Here is a 24,435-nt window from a genome sequence, read left to right as displayed (position 1 = left end):
AACCTGATGTTTTACTCCAGCAGAGGGAGCCTATGAAACAGCCAAAGATCAATCCTAAAATACCAGTGTTTGTATGCTCTTGTCAGACTGAATTAAGTGTCATGTGCCAAAAAAAGAAAAAAAAAGTTACGGTTTATTGAAGCATGAAAGCATGACAATGACCTTGAAATGATGGTTCCAGGTATTCAGTGAATAAACGGATTGCCTCCTCCCGCAGGGACCCTTGATGTTGACTGCTCAATCCACTCATCAACCTCAGGGGAAGCCAACATTAAATCACACGCCACACCTGACTTGGGGGAGGAACTCATTAAGGAACAATCAGAATTTGGTTGTGGGGGCAGGGGAGGGCCACCTACGGTACATGGTCTATGTTTAATCTTCATACCAATCCAGAGCAAAGAGCCCTGTGCCATCTGGAAGATGAGGAAACGAAGGTTCTAAGAAGCTAGTGATTTGTTTATGCTCACACGTCTAGCAAGTGCGAGAGGTTGGATTCTTATTCTAAATCTTCATTCTACTCTTACAGGATTATACACCCACACCTTTGTCACATAACTGCAGTACTTCCCATTGTGGGCAGAGCATATTTTGCTGCCTTATTTATTGATGGTCTTGGCCATGTGAACTGCTTTGGTCAGAGGAATGTTAGTGACATAAGTAGAAGCTTTAAACATGCTTGCATAGTTTGTCTTGTTCTGAAACACATGAAGTGGGGCTAAATCCTACTCATGGCCTGAAGCAGAGCCACCCCACCCCCTCCAGATAACCTGCAGACCATTAGCAAGAAAAATCAATATATGTTAGTTATTGTAAGTTACCGAGATGTGGGATTGTTTGTTACAAAGCGAATCGGACTAATACAACAACACTGTGAAATATATCTAGCCCCAACTTGCAGATAATGTCGAGGAGTTGAGAAATTAAGTGGATTACTCAAATAGGAAAATAATTTCCCAGGGGCACCCAGCAGGGTTCTCCTGATGTCTCATTGGCCAAAACTGTGTAATACGGCTACCTACAGCTGCAAGAGAGGCTAGAAAAGTATCTGGCGTTATAAGCCCGTACTGTGGGAACTAGTGTCCACCAGCATGGAAGGAAGAGGAGATAGTTTTTGAGCAGGCATTCAACAGTGTCTGCCGTCCCAGTGTTGTCAGGCTCCAATGTCCATTATCTTCACCAGTTCCCGATATTGTGTTCTATCAGAGGTAGGCAGAAGCTACTTGGAAATCCCTTCAACTTGACCTTGGTGAGCTCAATATGGTAATGTGACTTGGCCCGTCCTTTTGCACTTGCCATGAGAAGAACATCCTCCAGGTAACTGACAGCCCAAGGAGAATGAGGACACACATGGAGCCAACTTGAACCCACACGGAGCTGCCCCAGGAGTGAGGAAAAATAAATGTTTGTCATTGTAAGCCACTGCGATTTAGGGGTGTTTGTAAGAAATTTTAAAATGGTAACAATGTTTTGAAGTTCATTCAGCCCCACCTTGCTATCAATTCCAGACTCCAAACTAATGCTAGAGGTGAGCTCCGATGTGTAACCACGCAGGGGAGTCTGCACATGGCAGTGCATGTAGCTACCTTAGCCAAAGCACATTCCAAAGAATATTCTAGGACATCCCCCTCTCCCCACTGCCCTCAGTTTGACTGGTATACAGTACTGTGAGTTTTCTTCCACTCAGAGACAGTTGAAGGTGACCAAATCTCACATGGGAGTGCCAGGAAAGTGCTGAATGTGGGGTGATACACTTCTGGGTGCTATCCAAGGCCCATCATGAGGAGGAAGTGATGGAGGTCAGGGTGGAGGTCGACTCCTTAACCATCACCATCACCTCCACCGCTGTTGCCCAACTGCTGCTATTTCGGTAAAGTGTGGTATGGTATGGCTTATCCCTCCCAAACTTCAGGTCAGAGAATCTTTTGAGAGAAAGTTAGTAAAACGAGCAAAGAAAATGCCAGAAATGTGCTACCCATTGTATCTTGGCCACAACTGGTACTAAAATAATGTGTGAGATGTTAGGTATACAACGGCTAATTTAAAACTTGGCCTCTATTCCCATGGAATTTACAATCACTTAGTATAATAAAATAATTTCCAGATGGATAAAATATTGAGACAACATTTAAAAAGTAATCAGAAAAGTTGTAGAAGAACACACATTAGGAATGATTTTACATATGTTGGCAAAATATATGACAGACGATATTAACACTTAAAATTTCACAAACCAGTCAGAGAAAGAGTAACAATTCAAAGGAAAAAGGAAAAGGACATGAACAAAGAATCTGCATATAATGATATGCAAGAAACTTAATAAAACTTATGCAAAGATCATCTTTGCATATAATCAGAGAAATGCAAATTAAAATTAGATACCATGTTTAACCTAGCAGAGGGGCAGAAACGGGTAAGTAAAATTTGTAGCACAGGCAACTTGTTGGAAACACTCATACACTATTAAGGGGGAAAGTAAATACGTGCTGCCACTTGGGAAGGAACTTCACAACACTGATCAAAAATTGTCTTACAATTTCAACAAATATTCGTTTCCAGGTGTACGAAGATATATGTATAATGCACTGCAGTGTTATATACAATGGCAAGAGACTACAAACAACCAAAATGCCTGTTACCAGGATACTAGTTAAATGAATTGTGGTACCACCCACTCAATGAAATATTATTCAGTAATGAAAGGTATAAAGTAGATCTATGTGTGCTGATATGGAAAGTTCTCCAACTTATCTGGTTGGATTAAAAAAAAAGTAGAGTGTATAACAGTGTTTGTAGCATGTTCCACTCACACGTGCATGTGTGTGGTGGAGATGTTAAAATATTCCTGGGAAGATTTACAAGGAACAGGTAAAACTGTTCACTCATGGGGATAACTGGAGACTGAGAATCTGAGGTGAGAGAAGGACTTACTTTTCATTTTATGTAGTCGTCCCTCGTATCTGCAGGGGACTGGTTCCAGGACCCCGCAGATACCCAAATCCTCAGATGCTCAAGATCCTTATATAAAATGGTGTAGTACAAAAAATACGGTCGGCCCTCCTCTGTATCCCTGGGTTTCCCATCCCCGGGTACAACCAACTGATCTGCAAATCTGTGGACGAGAAACCTGAGGATACAGAGGGCCCAATGTGTACCCTTTGTACACTTGGATGTGTGTGTTTACCAAGTACATGCAATACTTTTAAAAATGAAAATCTAGTTAATAAAAGTAAAAACTGAACAGTCCCTAAAGGTATACAGGAAAAACAAAACAAAACCTAACCGCCTTTCTATTACTCTAGAAAAACTGATGCATTTAAAAGGATAAGCTTTTTTTTTAAACAATGATCTAGTGATTAGACTGCAGAAGTCTGAATTCCCAAGGACTATTGAATTTCATTCAGTAGACAGAGAATGACCTGAAAAGCAAACTAATGACAGTTTTTCAGTCAGTAAGGAAGGTAGGGTCATTTACATAACTCTGAGGACACATGAAAGACAATGTCTGCATTATCGTCATGGCTCAACTTCTACTGCAGAGAGGTGGAAGGAACAAGACCCTCAAGTTACCACTGTGGTATGACTGGTCCAGGGAGAATTGAAGTGTTTCTTAGGCACTGAGCCATTATGAAATTTCTAAGCCGTCACTGCTGTTAAATCAGGGGGAAAAAACCCCATAACATTCATTCTCTCCTTAAAATAAAGTAGAAATAAGTATGCTAGGCTTTCATGGGGGTAAATACAGGGTAGCCGCATTCTCGGGAAGAACTGAACTGTACCTGGTTAAGGAAACCACACTCCATGCTCCCAAAACTGCAGATCAAAAGGTGCCACTTGTATGGTACCTTGTTATCCATCAGTCAACGAAGAGGTGGTTAGTGCGTTTTTTACATCCTCAAAAGAAGCGAAGGAGAAACGGTGCAGTTGGATGTGATACGGTCATGCCTAATGGGAATGTACAGTTTCATTGCTGGGAGAGAATTAGGCCTTCACTTGGTGCAGGACTGGAGACAAAGCGTATTGGCAGTTGGAGGGCTGGAGAAGGCTTCACACGGGATTTGGAACATAAGCTGTGCCTAAGGGTAAAAGGATCCAGGTGGGTAAAAAGGCACGAGCAAAGGCCTAGAGGTGGAGCGCCAGCAAATGCAGAAAATGGCCCCCGGTGGCATAGTATATCACATTCTGAAGGAGAGACAGAGAACATTTGGGCTGAGTAGAGAAGCTCAGTCCACTTTGCAGGAGGCTTGGAAACCATGCAGAAGTGTGCAACTCATGTATTACCCTAGTGTTTGCAAAATTCTGTCCTACTCGATGATAATAGATGATCTATGGTGGAGGGGGAGGGCACGGTCTTGGTCTTTGTGGTTAAATAGTTGAGAAGTGTTAAGCTAAAAAAAAGTGAGGTTTTTTTCCCCCAACGCAGAATTTCTCAGTGTAGTATGGGTCTCCAAGAGTGGGTTAAAGTTTGCGAAGAAAATATTTGACCAAAAGCGCCCCTTTTTGCACAACCTCCAATTATATCACGACTCTGGGGAACAGCAGGGAGGCAATGGGGAACCCCTTCCAGAGAAAGGAAGGGATCCAAGGACAAGGTCTATAAACTATGGCTTGTAAAATGAGTTAAAGCCGCAGTCCCCAGCCTTTTTGGCACCAGGGACCGGTTTCGTGGAAGACAATTTTTCCACAGACCGGGGTGCGGGGGTGGAATGGTTTTGGGATGATTCAAGCAAATTACATTTATTGTGCACTTTATTTCTATTATTGTCACATCGTAATATATAATGAAATAATTATACAGCTCACCATAAGGCTGACAGGAGGCGGAGCTCAGGTGGTAATGCGAGCGACAGGAAGCAGCTGTAAATATAGATAGAGCTTCACTCGCTCGCCCGCTACTCACCTCCTGCTGGGTGGCCCGGTTCCTAACAGGCTGCGGACCAGTACGGGTCCATGGCCCGGGGGTTAGGGACCCCTGAGTTACAGGATGGACATGGAAACTTTGGAAGCTCTCCATGATGAGTACCCAAATTTCTCCCCAACTTGAGTTCCCCTCTCACATACATACAATCTAACGCCTTTTCACCACCCTAAGAACTGGTGAGATGCCATGTGGGAGGTCCATCCTGGGAGGGGGGTGGCTCTTAGAATAAAGAGGGAGCTGAGAATTAGGAGGTAAAACAGATGGTGAAGCAGCAGGGGCTCTGGAAATGATGTCTTGGGAAAGACAAAGGAAGATGAGATCAGCCTTGACCTCAGAACTGGAAACTCTCCTTAGGGGCACCGGAGAGAGACGCATGTGAGAGGAGCTGATGGCAGGTGCTCTGGCTTGGGCTTGTGGGGGTGGGGGGCGAAGGGATCCCACCAGTTAAGGGGCTTGGGGCAGGAGCTGAGCTAGATCCACCCCAACAGAGCTTTTTCCATCTCAAGCTTCCACGGGCCTCCACACCCCTGGGATACGGTGGCTCACTAAGGTGGACCACTTGAAGTTCAAGGTCAACAAGTTCAAGTCCTAAAATCAGAAGGACTGAAATGCTGGACACAGGACCAGACACAGGCCAAAACTGGCTTTTCACACACGAATATTTTCTGCAAGAAAGCAAATCATTTTCTTGCAATTGGAGAGAAGACATAATTCTCACGCGAGGTGAGGAAAATTAAAAAAAAATCACCAAATATTAACTGAAGGTGATAAAATGTTATTAATATCCTATTTAGAATGCCGGTTTTAATGTTTTGTTTCAGTGAATGTGAAAATATCTGATAATGGGTTGCCACTGATCCACCCACCCTTACCTCTGCCGTAAAGATGACCTTCAACCAGGATTTCCTTTAGCCTCTGGGTTTTATGGAACTTAATGCCTACAGCTAGAGAAAGACTACATAACTGATCTTCTTCAGAATCAACCAAACACCTTGAATTTACATGTCAAGCAATAGCATGTCTGTGTCCGGCAAATACTGTGTCGAGCTCTGCGTAGAGTCTGAAAAATTAAAAAAAGACACAGTGCATGACCTCAAAGCACGTGTAATTGGACAAAAGGGGCAGGGCTACACAAATACTGTACCAGAGCTGTAGACACTGCCTCAGGAGCAAAATAATGGACTGAAAAGGACAAAGGTACTTGTTACTGAGATACCCAAAGCCGGCCTGGTCCAATCTGGAAACGATGAAAGATTGTATTAAGATTTTCTTCATTTGGATTTAAATGAGACAGGCGAGCTACTGACGTGACAGAAACTAGGATGTGATCTGTGGGGATCAGCGTTGAGAAGTTGCAAGCTAAGGGTCGGTGCCACTTCACCGGCCCTTTTAGGTCATTCCAGGAGTGCTCTAGAAGAACTCGTGTGATGGCAAGGGCATCTCAAGCGTCTCTGGCAAGGACACTCCTTTAAGTCGGGCATGTGGGGTTCAACATTAAAGGACAGCCAAGGATCCAAATGATTGTACTGGAGACAAGATCTCATTTATCAGTTTTCAACAATTGCTATCAAGGCTCTGAAGGTGTTGAAGAATATAGCTGAACTCCTCAGTCCTGGCCATAGTCTCATGGTTAGTTCTACAGTCTTGGCCCCATTTTCAAGTGCCCTGCGGCACTTGGATGCAAAATGGCCATAGGCATGCTGGGATCTCTGGTTCTGGACGTGGGGCCACCAGCAATTAAGAACTGCATGGGCAGGCAAGAGTTTGTGTTCCAGTGGTACCCAAATCCAGGCTACACTGGACTTAAGTCCTTGGAACTTCTCTGCAACTTGCCCCAGCTTCTGTAAGACCACACAGACTCTGGAGCTGGTCCCTGTTTCCCTGGACCTGATGGGAACTGGGTAGATGAAATTCACTGACTCTATCACAGGTCTGAATATCTGCCTCCTTTTCTTCCTTAGGAGAGCTTTCATCCTTCAGCAGCCAAGTGGTACCCAAACCTACAAGTGTGCCCTGTTGGCTGTAGTTGTCTTCCCGTGTCTGAGACCTCAAGAGTCACCTGCTCTTTCGCCTCGGGCCTTCTTTCTCTGGAGACTCCAACACACTGCATTTCATCCTAGAAGTTAGCTGGGTTTTAGGAAAGTAGAGATCCGGAAAACCCCAACTGGTCGATAACAATGAGCACTTGAGGCATGACCGATTAGGAGGGCTACAGGGAGAGATGAGGAAGCCAAGCTGCGTGATCACCTCAGGATGTGTTTACCTGCCTTTCTGGGGGCTTCCCCATTTTATGGCTTCCTAGATGTGCTCCAGAACTCTCTCCTCGGCTAAGTATTCAATGAAGAAAGGAGAGATTTTGGCAGAAAATTCAGAGGGAAAAGCATTCTAGGTAGGCATGACAGTGTAAGCAATGGTTTGGCGTCACGCGTCAAGTGCTCTGATGAGGAGAAATGAATGGAGCTTGTTGATGGACTGGGATAAAGGAGAGAGAAGACGTGATGACACGAATAAGAATCTCTGAGTACAGGGAGGGCTGAGTGGAGGTTCTGTGCAGCTGTTTTTCATTTGCAGAGAAAATGGGGTAAGAGGAAATTTCCACTGAGTAAGAGGAAATGATCGTAACATCTGACAACTGCTCAAACGCAAGAAAGTGGAGAGACCAAAGCTAGTGTCGTAACTTCCCCTTTTTGCTTCCTTGATCAAGGGCAGATTTTTGTCACTAGTAACTAGTATTTAATTAGCAAGTTTCCAAGCTTAAAAAATAAAGCATGTCGCCAAATTAGGACCAAATAACCTAAAAATAACTTGGCTCAACCAAATTTTGACCCCACCTTTGTCAGTGCCCTTACCAAAAAAAAAAGGGTTTTTTTTCTGTAAATTCTATTTCACATTTCTTCAGTGTCTCATTTACTCTCTCTCTCCATCTTCCCTTACTTGGGTTTCAGCTCAGTGTGGCATGAACTCTGCTAAATTTAGGAAGATCCGGTTACATCTCTAAGTAAAGGGTTTTCTGCAGACAATCCTGTCAGAAAACATCCTCAAGGAGAACTTATTATGAGGTAAAAGGGGATGGGAACAAGGGATCTTGACCACTGGCAAAAAAAGGAACGTGTTTCCGAATGAGAATGCGTGAAAGCGCTATACAAATGATAATTGTGGTAAAATTATAATAATTATTATTCAGTCTTTTTTTTTTTTTTTTTTTTTTGCGGTACGCAGGCCTCTCACTGCTGTGGCCTCTCCCGTTGCAGAGCACAGGCTCTGGACGCGCAGGCTCAGCGGCCATGGCTCACGGGTCCAGCCGCTCCGTGGCATGTGGGATCTTCCCGGACCGGGGCATGAACCCGCGTCCCCTGCATCAGCAGGCGGACTCTCAACCACTGTGCCACCAGGGAAGCCCTATTCAGTCTTTTGATTCCATTCTTTTTCCTTCAAACTTAGGATCCCATGCACAAGATTGAATATAGGTATATAATTTAGTCCCAGAGTTTCTTTTAATACACTATTCTACACAATCATCCCTTCAAACAGAACAGTCAGGTTGAAATATTCCTTGAAATCACCCACCTTCCCCCACTACATTCCACTGGTGTAAGAATTAAGTGACTAGACTGTGACCACTGGGAACAAGAGTGGGAGGGGAAGGATCCAGAGAAAGGGAAGTGGGGGTTTGGAATATGGGATGTGTTATGGACTAAATTATATTGCTCCAAAAAAGAGATTTTGAAGTCCTGACCTCCAATACCCGTGGGTGTGACCTTATTTAGAAATTGATGGTTAAGTTGAGGTCATTATGGTGGGCCTTAATCCCATGTGACTGTGTCCTTATAAAAAAGTGGAAACTCGTCATTGAAGCACTATTCACAACAGCCAAGACATGGAAGCAACGTAAATGTCCATGAACAGAGGAATGGATAAGGAAGATGTGGCATATATACACAGTGGAATACTACTCAGCCATAAAAAGAATGAAATAATGCCAACTGCAGCGACAATGGATGGACCTAGAGGTTTTCATACTAAGCAAAGTAAGTCAGACAGAGAAAGACCAATATATGATATCACTCATATGTGGAATCTAATTTTAAAAAATGATATAAATGAAGTGATTTACAAAACAGAAACAGACTCACAGATTTCAAAAACAAACTTATGGTTACCAAGGGGAAATGTGGGGGGGGGGAGGGATAAATTAGGAGGTTGGGATTAAAATATACACACTACTATATATAAAATAGATACCCAACAAGGACCTACTGTATAGCACAGGGAACTCTACTCAGTGCTCTGTAACAACCTATATGGGAAAAGAATCTGAATGAGTATATGTATATGTATAACTGAATCACGTTGCTGTACACCTGAAACTAACACAACATTCTAAATCAAGTCGACTCCAATAAAATGTTTTTAAAAAGTGGAAATTCACATACAGATGGACCCACACACAGGGAAGACAACGTGAAGGCACAGAGGGAATACACCAGGTGAAGATGAGGGCAGAGATCCACAAGCCAGGGAGCGCCAAAGACCGCCAGAAAACCACCAGGAGCTAGGGGAGAAGCCTGGAACAGACACTCCTTCTCAGTCCTCAGAAGGACCCAATCCTGCCCACACCTTGGTCTTGGACTTCTGACCTCCAGAATGGTGAGCCAATACATTTCTGCGGTTTAAGCCACCAAGTTTGTGGCATTTTGTTATATCAGCCCTGGGAAACTAATACAGGCTGGTGAGGGCAGGAGGCGAGGAGGCAAGCCCCTTCCCACAAGGAACCCAGCTCCCCTTCCTCTGGCCGTTTCCTCACGAGGCTCTCCTCAATTCCTGTTTTAGTGATTCAGGGTCAGGAAGAGGATTGAGAGGTGCGGGGCCCCATGTGGCATTTTCAAAGTCCACCACCATAAAAAGAAGCACGTGTGGGCTTCCCTGGTGGCGCAGTGGTTGAGAGTCTGCCTGCCGATGCAGGGGACACGGGTTCGTGCCCCGGTCCGGGAAGATCCCACGTGCCGCGGAGCGGCTGCGCCCGTGAGCCATGGCCGCTGAGCCTGCGCGTACGGAGCCTGTGCTCCGCAACGGGAGAGGCCACAACAGTGAGAGGCCCGCGTACCGCAAAAAAAAAAAAAAAAAACAAGCACGTGGACCCAGGCTGGATCATTATATTTCCCATACATAGCTGTGAAGTTCCAGTTTGAGGCCAGATAAGGGACCTTGCTAATTGTACCTCATGGTCTCCTGCGAGGAGAGGGCCCCATGGAACCTCGGGCGTGGCAGGGTCAAAGGAGCAGGGCCTCGTTTTTCAGTCTGGCCTTCAAGAGGCCCTTTCGGTACAACACACGGTGACTATAGTTAACACCGCTGTATGGTATATTTGAAAGTTTCTAAGAGAGGAGAATCCCAAAAGTTCTCATCACAAGGAAACAAATTTTTTTTTTTTGTAACTATACAAGGTGATGGATGTTAACTAAACCTATGGTGGTATTCATTTCACAATATATGTAAATCTAATCATTATGCTGGATACCTCAAACAGTGCTGTATGTCAATTATATCTCAATAAAACTGAGGGGGGGAAGCAGCAGCAGCCCTCTTTCGGCTGGGGTAGGCCAGAGGCTGAGCAGGCCAGCTCCAGGCCTCCCATCCTACTTCTGATCAAAGCAGCTATGCTCTCCTCTCCTCTGTGAATTGGGCTTCCACAGAATAAAAATAAATGTCTGGAAATTCCTTTGTAGACCCCTACGCTTCACTCAAACTCATCCGGTAACTATTCTTCACACACCCTCCACTCCCCGTGCTTCTGTTAATGCCCCCCTCTCCTGGGAACGCCCTTACTCCTGATTTCACCCACTGAAGTCCTCCTGTGCCATGCAGTGTTGGTGGATCACTCCAAAGCTCTGCCACTTACAAATACTTATTCCCTGCTTGAAACAAGCCCAATTCGACATAAGTATTGGGCTAGGATTCCTAGAAGCCATGGAGGGTAGACCAGCCCCTTGTGGTCATATGCCCCAGTCCTAGTCAATGGGGCGAGGGGAGAGTTTGCTAGGAGGCCTCTAGGAAACAGCTGCCTCCTTGATAAGAAAGCAGAAGAAGAATCCTTGGGCCCTATGGCCCTCTGCGTCTTGCATTTGAATACAGTAGGGTGAAGATGGGATTCCTAGCTTGCCACAGTCATCTTGTGACCCTAAGGGGAAAAAAAAAGAGGGCAGACATCCTTCGGTACCTGAATCAGCGCTGGAGGCCACCTACCTCCAGGCTACTTCTTCTGTAAGAAAGAACCACCCCTCTTCCTTAACTCACTCTCAATCAGCTTTTGTTACTGACAGCCCAGGGCCTGCCTAGCCAAGACATTTCCTATCCTCCAAGGCCCTCTCCAGGAAACAGATTTCCCCACCTGCTGTCAAGCAAAATTTCGCTACCTCCCGTCCTTCTTTGTTCCCACAGTCATGTAACATCTGTTAATGTTCCTTCTTATCACATTCGATCATTCATATTCAAATTGCATTCTTTCCTTTAAATTGCAGACCCTTGAGGACAAGACCTTAGTGTGTTCTTCCTCTGTTACAACTGATCTTCTAAAACAGTGCTTCTAAAACTTTAATGTGCCTACAAATTACCTTAGGATCTTGCTTAAAATACAGATCCCTGGGTCCCAACCACAGAGGTTCTGATTCAGTGGGCCTGGGGTGGGGCCCAAGAACTGTATCTCAAACAAGCTCCCAGATGCTGCTGCTGCACAGTCCAGGGCCATTCTTTGAGGAAACACTGCTCTGTGACACTGTGTACCTTTTGTATTATCCTTGTCACACACTAGCTCTTGCTGTTAACCTCTTTCCTTTTTGTACAGTATCCTCAGTAATTCTGTAAACGCCTTGAGGGCAGGCACCATGTTTTATGTTCCTTGGGACCTTCAGAGTACCTAACACAGTGGCACTCAACAACTTTTATTGAGTAAATGAATGAATGAATGAATGAGTGAGTGAGTGAAGTGAATACAGCCGCTAATCTTCAGGTCTAATTTCTCATTCCCAGCAGTGACTAATATGAGACAACTAGAACCTCAACTGACATTTCTGCAGAGAGAATAATAGCTTCAGAATTCTAGTCAATAAAATACAGCCAAGAGTCCTTTTCTTAACACTGGACCCCATTACAATGTAGAGATGCTAGGATTTCACCCCTGATTTCTGTTGCATGAAATCACATATTTTTTATAAGTCACATATTTTCTATTACACAGTTTGTTCCCTCCAGTTCTGAGCCAAGAAGTGCCTCTTAAAATAACCTAATAAGTAAATAAATTTTCTTCCAGGCAAAGCCTCTTTGTCGCATATACAGTCATCCCTCGCTATTCACAGGGAATTGATTCCAGGACCTCCCACAGCTACCAAAATCCGAGGATGCTCAAGTCCCTTACCTACAGTCAGCCCTCCTTATCAGCAGACATGGAGCCCATGGATACGCAGGGCTGACTGGATGCATTACCTAGCTGGAAAACATTGTCCAGGGTGGTGGGAGTGCACAGAGAGCTCTTCCCGGAACCTATAACTGTTGAATTGTTGCAAGGAACATGAAATTTCATTCTTATTTTGTTCCGATGGCCTTGTTCTCAGGAGGCCCCTCAGGGAGTAAATCTCTGTTATCAGGACAGAGTGGCTGGTGAGAGCTTGAATCTCATCCACCGCACAATTGAACTGGGCCTCCTGTGCAATTGCAGGCAGGGGTCAAGGCTATTCGTGGAAATATTTTCTTTCCTCCAAAAAGTGGAAAACAATCTCTTTGCTGATGACAAAAGCTTAAATAGTGGCATTATTTCCAAATGAATATTGCTTCTACATCTACTGACACTGCTGTTCAGTTTAGTAAGAAATATTCATGTCAGCAGGATGCCAGATCTGTGCCACTTTTTCCAAAGCAACAGACACACGGAAAGGTAACCCCAACGAACACTTGCTGAGCTGTTTTCTTTATGTTCTATCAACAGCAAAGGTGCAAGGACCTGCTTAGGCCATGAGAAGAAAATGCGGTCAAGATAAAAGCTGATTGTGAATTCAGTTCCAAGGTGTAAAAAGTACCGACGAAAGATACGTGATTACCTGGGTTCTATTCATTATATTCCAACCTCTGGCTACACAGTGGTGATCTGTTAGACCTAGCACCCAATGCTTACTTATGGGTGCATTTTACTGAGTGCAAGTTATACCTTTACTTACTCACTCAATAGCTGTATACCAAGGATCCAAGCATATTGGTTAAAACACCACCTTTGAGACCCCATTGCATGAATTCTAATTATAGCTTCACTGTATATTTTCTGTGAGAAGCTGGTGAAACCACTCTCCTCTCTGAGCCTCAGAGTACTCACCTGAAAGTGGGGACAGAAGTAGAAACGATCTCACAGGGCATGTCCTTGCTACTCAAAACGTGGACTATGAACCTATAGCATCGACACCACCTGAAAGCTTGTTAGAAATGCAAAATCTTGGGTCCTACCCCAGATCTAGTGAGCCAGAATCTGCATTTTTTTTTTTTCCCTTCCCCCGGTACGTGGGCCTCTCACTGTTCTGGCCTCTCCCGTTGCGGAGCACAGGCTCCGGACGCGCAGGCTCAGCGGCCATGGCTCACGGGCCCAGCCGCTCTGCGGCACGTGGGATCTTCCCGGACCAGGGCACGAACCCGTGTCCCCTGCATCGGCAGGCGGACTCTCAACCACTGCGCCACCAGGGAAGCCCCCAGAATCTGCATTTTTAACAAGATCCCCAGGTGATTTCTACATGCGTTTAAATTTGAGAAGCACTAGGTAGATGATAAGGAAACAGCCTCTGAGCCCAAATTTCTTGAATCCTGGCTCTACCAGTTACCAGCTGTGAGCCCTTGGTACGGAACTGAACCAATCTGTGCCTCAGTTTCTTAACCCATAAGATGGAGATAATAATAAAAACTCAACTCATAGGGCTGTTGAGTAGAGTAGATGAATGAATGCATGCAAAGAGCTTAGAAAAGGGGACAGTGTGGGGCTTCCCTGGTGGCGCAGTGGTTGAGAGTCCGCCTGCCGATGCAGGGGACACGGGTTCGTGCCCCGGTCTGGGAAGATCCCACATGCCGCGGAGCGGCTGGGCCCGTGAGCCATGGCCGCTGGGCCTGCGCGTCCGGAGCCTGTGCTCCGCAACGGGAGAGGCCACAGCGGTGAGAGGCCCACGTACCGCAAAAAAAAAAAAAAAAAAAAAAGGGGGACAGTGCATAAGTGTTCAGTAAGGCTGTTGTTACAGTTGAGGATTAATTCAGTTTTAAACGCCGAGTGCAGTAAATAACAAATGTTAGCTGCAGTGGACAAAATACTGTTGGGTATTGTCAGGAAACAGATGATTAAAAAATAGACCCTGACCTCATGACACTTCTGACCTGGTGGTACTAATTCTGTTTACATGTGGTGTCCACTTAAAAATAATCACAAATAACAGTCTTTCAGACAAATAACATATGATAGCACTTATATGTGGAACCTAAAATACAACACAAATGAACCTAGCTACAAGTCCGAAACAGACTCACAGACATACAGAACAGACTGGTGGTTGCTGAGGCGGAGGGGGGTGGGGGAGGGATGGACTGGGAGTTTGGGATTAGCAGATGCAAACTGGTATATGTAGGATGGACAAACAGCAAGGTCCTACTGTATAGCACAGGGAACTCTATTCAATATCCTGTGATAAACCATAATAGAAAAGAATATGAAAAAGAATGAGTATCTATGTATAAGTGAATCACTCTGCCACACAGCAGAAATCAACACATTGTAAATCAACTATACGTCAATAAAATAAATTAAAAAACAAACAAACAAACAAGTAACAGTCTTTCAGAAGTACCCATCCAACGGTACTCAAGGCGTCTCTGCCACAGCCTGGAGTTTAAATGATGGATCTCAATTGTAATACATGAACCAAACTTGAATTAATACTGCTCTAGACACTACGGGGTGACTAATATGGTGGAAGAAAAAGCCACATTCCTTGACTTCCTCATTTTTAAGCAGTTCTAATACGAACTGCTCCCTGCAATTTATAAAGCTGACAACATGCAAACGAGCCCTATCTAGTACGTCCTATAGAAACAAGTTGATTCTGTCTGATGCGGGGGAAGGGGCTGAGCTGATTCTACACATCTGCACCATTTCCTACGATAAGATGTGTCCTCTAACGGTTCTCAAACTTGGCTGGCTATTAGAATCATCTGGGAAGCGTATCTAACACACTGACACCCAGCCACCACCCCTCCAGAGACACTGATTTAATTGCTTTGGAGTGGGGCTCAGGCATGGTGGCGTTCAAGGTTCCCCAAGTGATTGTAATGTGCAGCTGTGGTTGAGAACCCCTGTTATAACACACATGAGGCCCAAAGGTACCCCCAGTTAGTGGAGGGAATTAGCAGAAAGTGAACAAGAATCAAGGACAAAAGAGGAAGAGAAGGGAAGGCCACCAGGAGGGATAGCTAATAGCGTTTTGCCCGCGTACTAAAAACAAAAAACAAAAAACAAAACCCTATTCTGAGCCAGGTCATGTTCCAGGTGCTGGATGCAGAGGTGGACCAAGCTGCCCTTTTGGCACTTACATCCTAGTGAAGAAGGCAGACCATCGAACACAAATGCATACATGTAACGTGTCATCAGGAGGTGACAAATGCCACGAAGGAAAGTCAATCAGTGTAAGGGGCTGCCGACCGTGATGGGGGGAGGGGGACACACTATTTTAGACGGCAAGGTCAGAGAAGGCCTTTCTGAGAGGACAACGTTCCAGCCAGTTCAGGGTATCCAGTTTCCAGCCCACAGCAGATTAGAAGCAGTGCGTTAGATGAGGACAGGAATGTCATTTGAAGGCAGGCAAATTGACAGAAGCAAGGAGTGTCAACTGACAGCCAGGGAAGGATGCAGGAGCATCAACTGGCAGGACCAAGCACTCAGAGGGCCCAGCATGAGGGCCACATACCCCCCGCTCCCACTTCCACAGCCTTTAGGACATCGCTGTGACAAAGCTCAAAACCGCCTTCTGTCCTACCACCCCTCTTGCTGCACCATTTCCTGGCCTTTCCTTCACTAGACGGTGAGCATCTTGAAGGCAGGGTTTTGGTCCTGTTTGTCACTGTATCCTCAGCACCTACCACACTAAGGGGACACAGCAAGGCCGTCTATAAATATTTACTATCTGCATGACTGTCTCCTCCCAAAATACTGCTAACAACACTACTATTTCCAGAATTCTCTGTGCAAGCGTGTACTAGAATTTAGACTTCAGGATGAATAATACATCAAGTTTTAACTTTTATGACTGGGTGTTTAAAACAAGAGAAAAGCTCCAGACATCTGGGAAACTGACTTACAGGAAACTCCTCATTTCCTGAAGTTGCTGGAAATGAGGTGCTCCTGGGCTAATCAATCTTGCCCTGACATCACCTGATAGCTCTCTCCGTCTCTCAGCCTGGAGAAGGGTGTTCAAACTTCAGGATGTATATGAATCGCACACGAGGGGCTGGTTTGAAATGAAGGTTTCCAGGCTCTATCTTTGGTGATTATGATTCACTAGGTCTGGGATATGGCCAAGAATGATAATAAAAACAACAAGCACCACTGAGCACTAAGTAATTGCCAGGCATCATTCTATATGCATTTCATGTTCTCTCCCAGCTAATGCACAAAACAATCATATGACACCCTTTATAGAGGAGGAAAATGAGGCACAGAAGGCTCAGGTAACTTGCCCAGGGTCATACAACTAGTGAGGAACTCTGGGATTCAAACTCAGGCAACTGGACCCAAAGCTTGGAAGCACCCCAGTCTACTGCCACCCGACACGTATTCACACCAAGCAGGCCAGGTATATTGGTGCTGGAGGAGTGTCACTTTAAGAACACTGGCCTGTATCAGTCTTCTTCAACTCCTTCATCCTCTAGCTATAATTACTATGACCTTGACCCTGGCCATTCAAGGAACCCTTCCATTTCCCACATCAGAACGGGCGACAGGCCCTGTCCTCTTTGTTTTAAATGAGAGGATGACTCAGATGTAGAAAACAAACTTATGGTTACGGGGGTGGGGGGGGGAGGGGGGAGGGGGGAGGGAGGGATAAATTGGCAGACTGGGACTGACACATACACACTACTGTATATAAAATAGATAACTAACAAGGACCTACTGTATAGCACAGGGAACTCTACTCAATACTCTGTAGTGGCCTATATGGGAAAGGAATCTAAAAAAGAGTGGATATGTGGATATGTATAGCTGATTCACTTTGCTGTACACCTGAAACTAACACAACATTGGAAATCAACTATACCCCAATAAAATTTTTTTAAAAAATGAGAGGATGACTAGGCCTGCCTCCATGAGAAGGATGGAACATGACATAAACCATGGTGAGATAGGTAAGCAAAGGCATCCTTCTAACCATGGTTTGGGATGGGGGACAAAAAATTAAAAAAAAAAAGGAAACCACCAGAGCCGTGGAGCAGAGGAGATGCACAAGGGCTGGGGGTGCTGCGTGGGAAGAGGGGGAGAGAAAGCTAGTCGGCATTCAGCAGTTTACTTTTCTGTCTTGGGCTGAAGCACAGTCTCATGCTGGAGACAATGTCAAGATGGGTACTGTCTGCCGAAGTCGTCCTTTGGCTTCGTGGGTGTGTTTGGTCTGGGCACGGGGCAGGCTAGAAGTGTCAGGGTTAATGCCCCCAACAAACGAGGGACAGGAACTGGTGGATGAACACTCCACTCTCCTCATTCCTCCTAAGGGACAGCTCTGGGGTGTGTTCTACACCATCTATCAAAAGTCCCCATGGGACTGTGTCCCAGAAGCCCACGGGGGAAGCGGCTCAGTATCATACACTTCGTTGGCTTTCCTCCCTTCCCTCCCTTACTTTCTACTCCCTCAACTTTCTACTCCCTCACTGTGCTTCCTGAGATCATCTCCCGAGTAAACTACTTGCTCCCAAATCCTTGTCCCAGGGTGCACTTTAGTGAAACCCAAACTAAGACAAGGAGTATACACAATTAACACAGTGCCCGCTACAGGTGAAGTTCCAGAATCGGTGCATCTCTTAGTGTGTTAGGGAGGGCCACTGCTGGTTGGAAAGGCTGCTGATTAACACTTGCAACTTCCGCTTCTCTTGTGTAATTCTTTTTGACTCTCTCCTTCCCAGCTCTGTGACCTGAAATGTTTAAAAATGGCCCAAATTGTCCTCTTAAAAAAAGATGGGAGAAGATTAGGGTTGCTGCTTCTAGGACTGGACTTTTAGTAAGGGCTAAGCATTCTGTCTACAGGGATAAAAGGAGGAAAAGAAGCAAGGTGAGAAGCACTGAGACATGTGTTTGACTTTTGTAAACACCAATTCAAAGCCTAGACCATGCCTTAGGTTTCCCTGTGTGGCAGATCACCCAAAAATGTCCATCCACATGCTTTTCCAGGGCCTTTCCATTCCCCTTCTCCTTGAGCCTCAAAGGACACCGTGATTTGTTTTGACCAGAGTACTTCAGAAGTGACAGTATATGACACCCGAGGCTAGGTCATGAAATGCCATGCACTTTTGTCATATTCTCTTAGGATGCTCACTTAATCCAGCCACCATACTGTAAGGAAGCCCAAGCAGTCCATGGAAAGGCCAATGGGGAGAGAAACCAAGGCTCCGAGTCCAGATGAGCTCTCAGTAGAGAACCAGCACCAACTTGCCACCCATGTGAGTGAGCCATCTTGAAAATAATTACTCTAGCCTCAAGTTGAGCCCTCCCAGCAGACAAAAGCAGAAGAAAAAACAAGCCCTCTCTGCTGAACCCTATCCAAATTGCACATTTTTGAGCAAAGTAAAAGATTTTTATTTTGAACTACTGAGTTTTGAGGCAGTTTGTCACGCAGCAATAGGTAACTGATACACTCAGTTCCCCCAGAATGGAAAGGTGACTCAGAGTTTTTACTAGAACCTTTTTTTTTTTCTGAAACCACAGTATATTTTCCCCTTTTTGAGGCCTGTAGTCTCAAGTTCTCCCCTGTACCTCCATGCCCCTATATCTTTCACCACTTCCGCTGGAGCAGTGTGGAATGTTTGCCTTCTCACCAACAGCAAGAGCCCTCATGTGACTGTAAATATTCGTTAATTGATAGATAGGCATAATGTTCCTCTTATCCCATCCAGGCTGGTTTCCTTGGAAACCTAATTTTCCATGGATTCCCTTGACTCCCTCTTGCAAACAAATTTTATTAGAGCAAAGACTGAATCGTAGGTACTTTCAGTAAACTTAATAAATCCAAGGACGCATGTGGTCTAACCTTGGATCAGTGTCTCTTTTAGTAGCTACAGACCGTCGAAAAAGCAGCTCTTTTCTTTGTCTTTCAAAACATAGTAACAGAGATCCCTTCATAACCCACATAACACTTTCTCAACCCCTTCCCCAATCACTAATTCCTTTGTCCCTCACAGTTGCTTTGGAAGCTTTTACACACAAATGACCTGTTGAGCCCCAGAATCCTTTTGGGTTCTTTTTCTCCACTCTGTCTTCTCTCCCCTTCTCCCAAAACTTTGATTTAGTCTCTAGGCCAGCAAGGAATAGTTTCTTCCTACTCTAGGAAGGTGAAGGGGACAATTTAGAGGGATTCTGAGCAGGCAAATAGGGGTTTCTTTTTAGCAGGTAGGAGAGTTCTGAAAAGAGGCAGGAGGAAAGGTTGCGACCAACAATTTTGATTTTGTCTCAATGTATTATAAAGCATCCATTTCAATCTAACTAGCTAATGAATACCGACAAAAAGATAAAAAGAAGAAATAAAGATAAACTTTATGTTAATGAAAAGATGTGCTTAGAATCTACCATGAGAACTTGGTTTTTAGACATCATCTTACTATCAGACAGTGTTCACATTCTGTAGCACCAACGGAAACGTAAAGCACATTTCTGTTAATTGGCCCAGAAAAACAAAATTTGGAGCGATAAAATTCCTGCTTTAAGTTCAACTCTCTTTGTCAACTCAATTAACCAATTTTTTTGTCTGCAGTCACCATTTCTGGCTCTCTTTTTTCCTATGTTAATGGGAATGCTCAAGATGAGTAAAGGCAACTCGATGATTTCCTGGTAATGATTTTGATTCTGAAGAGGTGTCTACAATCAACCATTATTCCATATTTTAAAATACCTCTTAGGGATTTTCTTTTCCTTGGCACTGACTTGCTGTGGTCCCCTTTACCCATTATCCAGGCCCACAATGGGTCATAATTCTGAGTCAGGAAAGAAATTTACCACTTGGGCTAATAGTAGAAACCTTATTTAACAATAAGTACAAGTACAATAGGAAACGTAAAATTACTAACAGACCTTCTATTCTCTGAGTATGAAGATACTCAGGAGTAGCTAAAATCAATCGGTCAGTCATTCCCTCTTCCCCTGCAGAAAATTCCACATTTATTCTTAGTTTCCTCACTATCCCTTCCAGCCCTTAGCCCAGGGGTTCTCCAGGTGTGGTCACTGGACCAGGACCAAGAGCATCACCTGGGAACTCGAGAGAAATGCAAATTCCCTGTCCCTATCCCAGGCCTATGGAAACAAACTCTGAAGTAGGACCCAGGAAGCTGTGTATTAACAAGCTCTCCAGGTGATTCTGATGCCCCTAGATTTTGAGAACCCCTGCCTTAGACCAGCAGTCCCCAACCTTTTAGGCACCAGGGACCAGTTTCATGGAAGACAGTTTTTCCTCGGATGGGGTCAGGGGTGTGGTGGCGGTGGTTCAGGCGGTAATGTGAGCGATGGGGAGCGGCAGATGCAGCTTTGCTCGCTCGCCCGCCGCTCCCCTCCTACTGTGCGGCCCCGTTCCTAACAGGCTGCGGACTGGTATCGGTCTGCAGCCCGGGGGTTGGGGACCCCTGCCTTAGACCATATCATTGGATCAGAATGGCACAGCAATCTGAAAGTGAAAGAACCTGAGTTCTGTTCTGTGCTCTGCTTTAGTTTACTGTGTGGTTCTCATCAAGTCACTGCACCTCTCTGGACCTCAGTTTTCTCACCTATAAAATGAAGGACATGGGGCCTCCCTGGTGGCGCAGTGGTTGAGAGTCCGCCTGCCGATGCAGGGGACACGGGTTCGTGCCCCGGTCCGGGAGGATCCCACATGCTGCGGAGCGGCTGGGCCTGCACGTCCGGAGACTGTGCTCCGTAACAGGAGAGGCCACAACAGTGAGAGGCCCATGTACCGCAAAAAAAAAAAATGAAGGACATGGATCAGAAATTTTTTTAGGTCCTTACCAGCTCCAGAAAGTAACAAAGTCACTGTCCTCAAGAGCACTGGCCGAGTACTGTAACATCCTGCCATATGATTCCCTTTTTTCTAACATGTCAGTTTTGTTTTGTTTTTTTTTTAGTTTCAGGAAAGGCTAACCCAATCTTGTCAAGATGACTAAATACTTTAAACATCTAGAAGCTGTATTTAAAATGTTTCTGTCAAGACCAAGTCATTTGTTAAAGTCGCTGGTGAATGCTCCCTGACAGTTTTCTCCCTCAGAATTTACCATTTCTCAGCCAGAAATATTAATTCATCTGATCAGTCCGGCAATCTTGATGGGCAATTATTTTTTATTTGCCCATTTTTTATTTGCCCATATTTTAAGAGTAGATTCATAATTCCTTCCATTCAGAAGAATATTCTCCCTATACAAAAGTGACTCAGCATTAGTTAGAATTGTTATCAATATGCCAACCTAGCCTATTCTATTGGTAGGAATGATGGGTCAACAAATTCGTGCAATAATATTAAACCTTAATTTTGATGACAAATGTTACATGAGATTTATATTCTCAGATGGTACTATGATATGCATTTTAAAAACCTTTCTTTTTTTTTTCCTGCTGATAAATGCAATTTAGTATTTTTGAGCTGAGACCAATCTTAAGCTGAGACATAGAATATGGGGCTGGGCGCTCTTTGCTGAATTTCAACAAATGATTCATTCCATCAATTTGTCAAACTTCAGAATGAGACAAGCAAGCCTTTTATGAAACAGACTTTCCAGATGGGATGAAATCCTGACACAAGTAGTTTTGAAATTAGCTTAATCTTTCAATTACTGAGGGAATGGAGAATGAAAAACTGAGGTTTTTACCCTGAAGAGTCACTGATCATAGGTAAAACTACAGAGCTTACAGAGTCACAGTGAAACATGGTTCAGAATCTGGAAACAGAGAAGGAGGAAATGTGTATCGTGTGAGGGAAAAGTCCTTTCACATGGCCCTTTTGCCTTTAAAAATCAACACTAGAAGAAGAAACTAAGACATTGCTTGCATAAATGTCACAACCAGATGCAGGTCAAGTCAAATGGTCCACAACTAGGCCAGTTTTCATTCCAACCCTCGGCACTGTGGGATGGCAAAAAACAAACATGGGAAGAGGAAAACCAGGATCAAAAGACCTGGATCCTCACCAAGCAACTACTCTGAACACGTTGCTCCTGGACAAATGGACTTGTGAGGGTGTGGAGGCCAGGCTGGTTTCAGATCCCCTGGACAGGGGCTGTCTGGATGGGAGCCGTATGTATATGGGCCTGCTGCTTCAGGTAAAGCCCCGTAGGGGTAAATCAGGAGACTATTCCTCCTTTGTGAGGTATTTCTGCCACAGGGAATGGTCCACCCAAGGGCCTGTGTTCCCCCTCTTCATTCAATAAATATTTGTTAAGCTCTTGGAGCACTTACTATGTGTCAGACACTGCTCTAGGGGGCGCATGATGGCCCAAAACAAAGATCTCTGTCCTCAAGGAGCTTAGATTCCTGCGTGGTATGGAGAAAAAAGTTATCACAGCAGGCCCGAGACTGCCATTCTTAGAGAGGCCTGTTTGCAAGGCTGGCCTTGGCTGGCATTTGAGAACTTGGATTTCTAGACAACCACGCCCAGGACTAGTAAAGGTGTGCCTCAACTGTTTGTGCAAACAATATAGTTTATTCTGAACACCTGCTTTCCTTCTGGGAGTCTAGAATTTTGATACATGCTGGGCAGAGGGCGCCTACATGACCAGCCCCTAGTAAAGACCCGGGGTGCTGAGTCTCTAATGGGCTTCCCTGGCAAACCACATCTCCCATGTGTTGTCGCAACTAGCCGCCAGGGGAATGAAGCGTGTCCTTTTTGACTCTGCAGGGAGAGGACCCTTGGAAGCCAGTGCCTGGTTTTCCCCCAGATTTGACTCCTGGCACCTCCTCCCTTCGCTGATTTTGCTTTGTGTCCTGTCGCTGTAGTAAATCATAACCATGGTTATGACTGTGTGCTGAGTCCTTTGAGTTCTCTGAGTGCATCATCAATCCTAGGGTGGTCCTGGGGACCCCCAAAACACAGGAGGAAGAGGTTCAGAAAACATGCAATTAATATGATAAATGAGTATCTAGTATACTAAAAGGTGATGAGCATTACGGAGAGAAGAGAATGTAGAGCGGGGAAGGAGGTTTGGGAGGTTGTAGGGAGGGGTACGGTATTCTGTATTAAACAGGAGGGTCAGGGCATGTTTCGTAGAAAAGGTGCCGTCTGATCAAAGACCTGAAAGAGGTGAGGACACTAGCCAAAGTGATGTGTGAGGGAAGAGTTTTCTAGGCAGAGGGCACAGCTCATGCAAAGGCCCTAACGTGGGAGGGTATCTGTGTGTTTAAGGAACAGTATAAGGAGGCCGGTGTGTCTGCAGCAGTGAGAGGCAGGGGGAGATAGGCAGGAGATGAGGTCAGAGAGGTGAGGCCAGGAAGGGAGGATGCCCAACATATAGGACCTTGTAGGCCACCATGAAGATAACAAGAAATAAAAATAAGCAGGATAACTAAGATGAAGCCAAGGGTGGGGTAACTACACAAAAATATGTACACCATGGACCTTCATAGTTGGTAAGTAGGCTGTATATTTGGGTTGGTCTGAGGGGAAAAAAATCTCAGGTGTTGAGTCATTGTATTTCAATCTTAAGGCAAGAACTATGGCAAAAGCAACCATATTGGGTTGACCCTTGAACAACATGGGTTTGAACTGCACAGGTCCACTTATATGCAGATTTTTCCCCAATAAATACGTACCACAGTACTACATGATCCGAGGTTGGCTGACCCCATGGAGATGGAACTACGGATATGGAGAGCTGACTGTAAAGTTATAATGCCAAGTTTCAGCTGCGCAGAAGCTCACTGCCCCCAACCCCCACGCCGTTCAAGGGTCAACTGTAATTGCTTAATAATTGGGATAAATAATCACTATCCATTTTCGGCTCTTCAAGTGAACAGCAAACGGCAAAAGCACATTACTGAACACCACCACACTGTTCTGGCCTCACTCTGTAGTTATATACATTTAATACCTAGCACTGGCCTTCTGGGAAGGGCAGGAGGATAAAGGGTCTATGATACCCGCGAGGTGAAGGAAGCTGTTGGGGACTGTTTACGGCAGCCCTAATGAGAGATGCTGAAGGCAAGGGGCTGTGGAAAGCTCCTCAGCACCTGCCCCGCCCCCTCTCCAGCACACCTGCCTCCTCACACCTCC

At 45.1% G+C, this 24,435-nt stretch overlaps 1 protein-coding gene and 1 long non-coding RNA gene across 2 annotated transcripts in view; one reads left to right on the top strand and one right to left on the bottom strand.

Annotated features, from left to right (window-relative positions):
* Positions 1-24,435, bottom strand: part of LANCL3 (LanC like family member 3) — a 111,001-nt gene that overhangs the window by 46,007 nt on the left and 40,559 nt on the right. The window lies entirely within an intron of this gene.
* Positions 8,746-13,010, top strand: LOC125963069 (uncharacterized). Its single transcript, XR_007474830.1, has 3 exons — positions 8,746-8,949; positions 9,357-9,568; positions 12,900-13,010. It is a non-coding gene; the product is annotated as an uncharacterized LOC125963069 (long non-coding RNA).

Source organism: Orcinus orca, chromosome X (assembly GCF_937001465.1).
Source record: "Orcinus orca chromosome X, mOrcOrc1.1, whole genome shotgun sequence".
Lineage (NCBI taxonomy): Eukaryota > Metazoa > Chordata > Mammalia > Artiodactyla > Delphinidae > Orcinus > Orcinus orca.
This window is presented reverse-complemented; position numbering and strand designations above follow the sequence as displayed.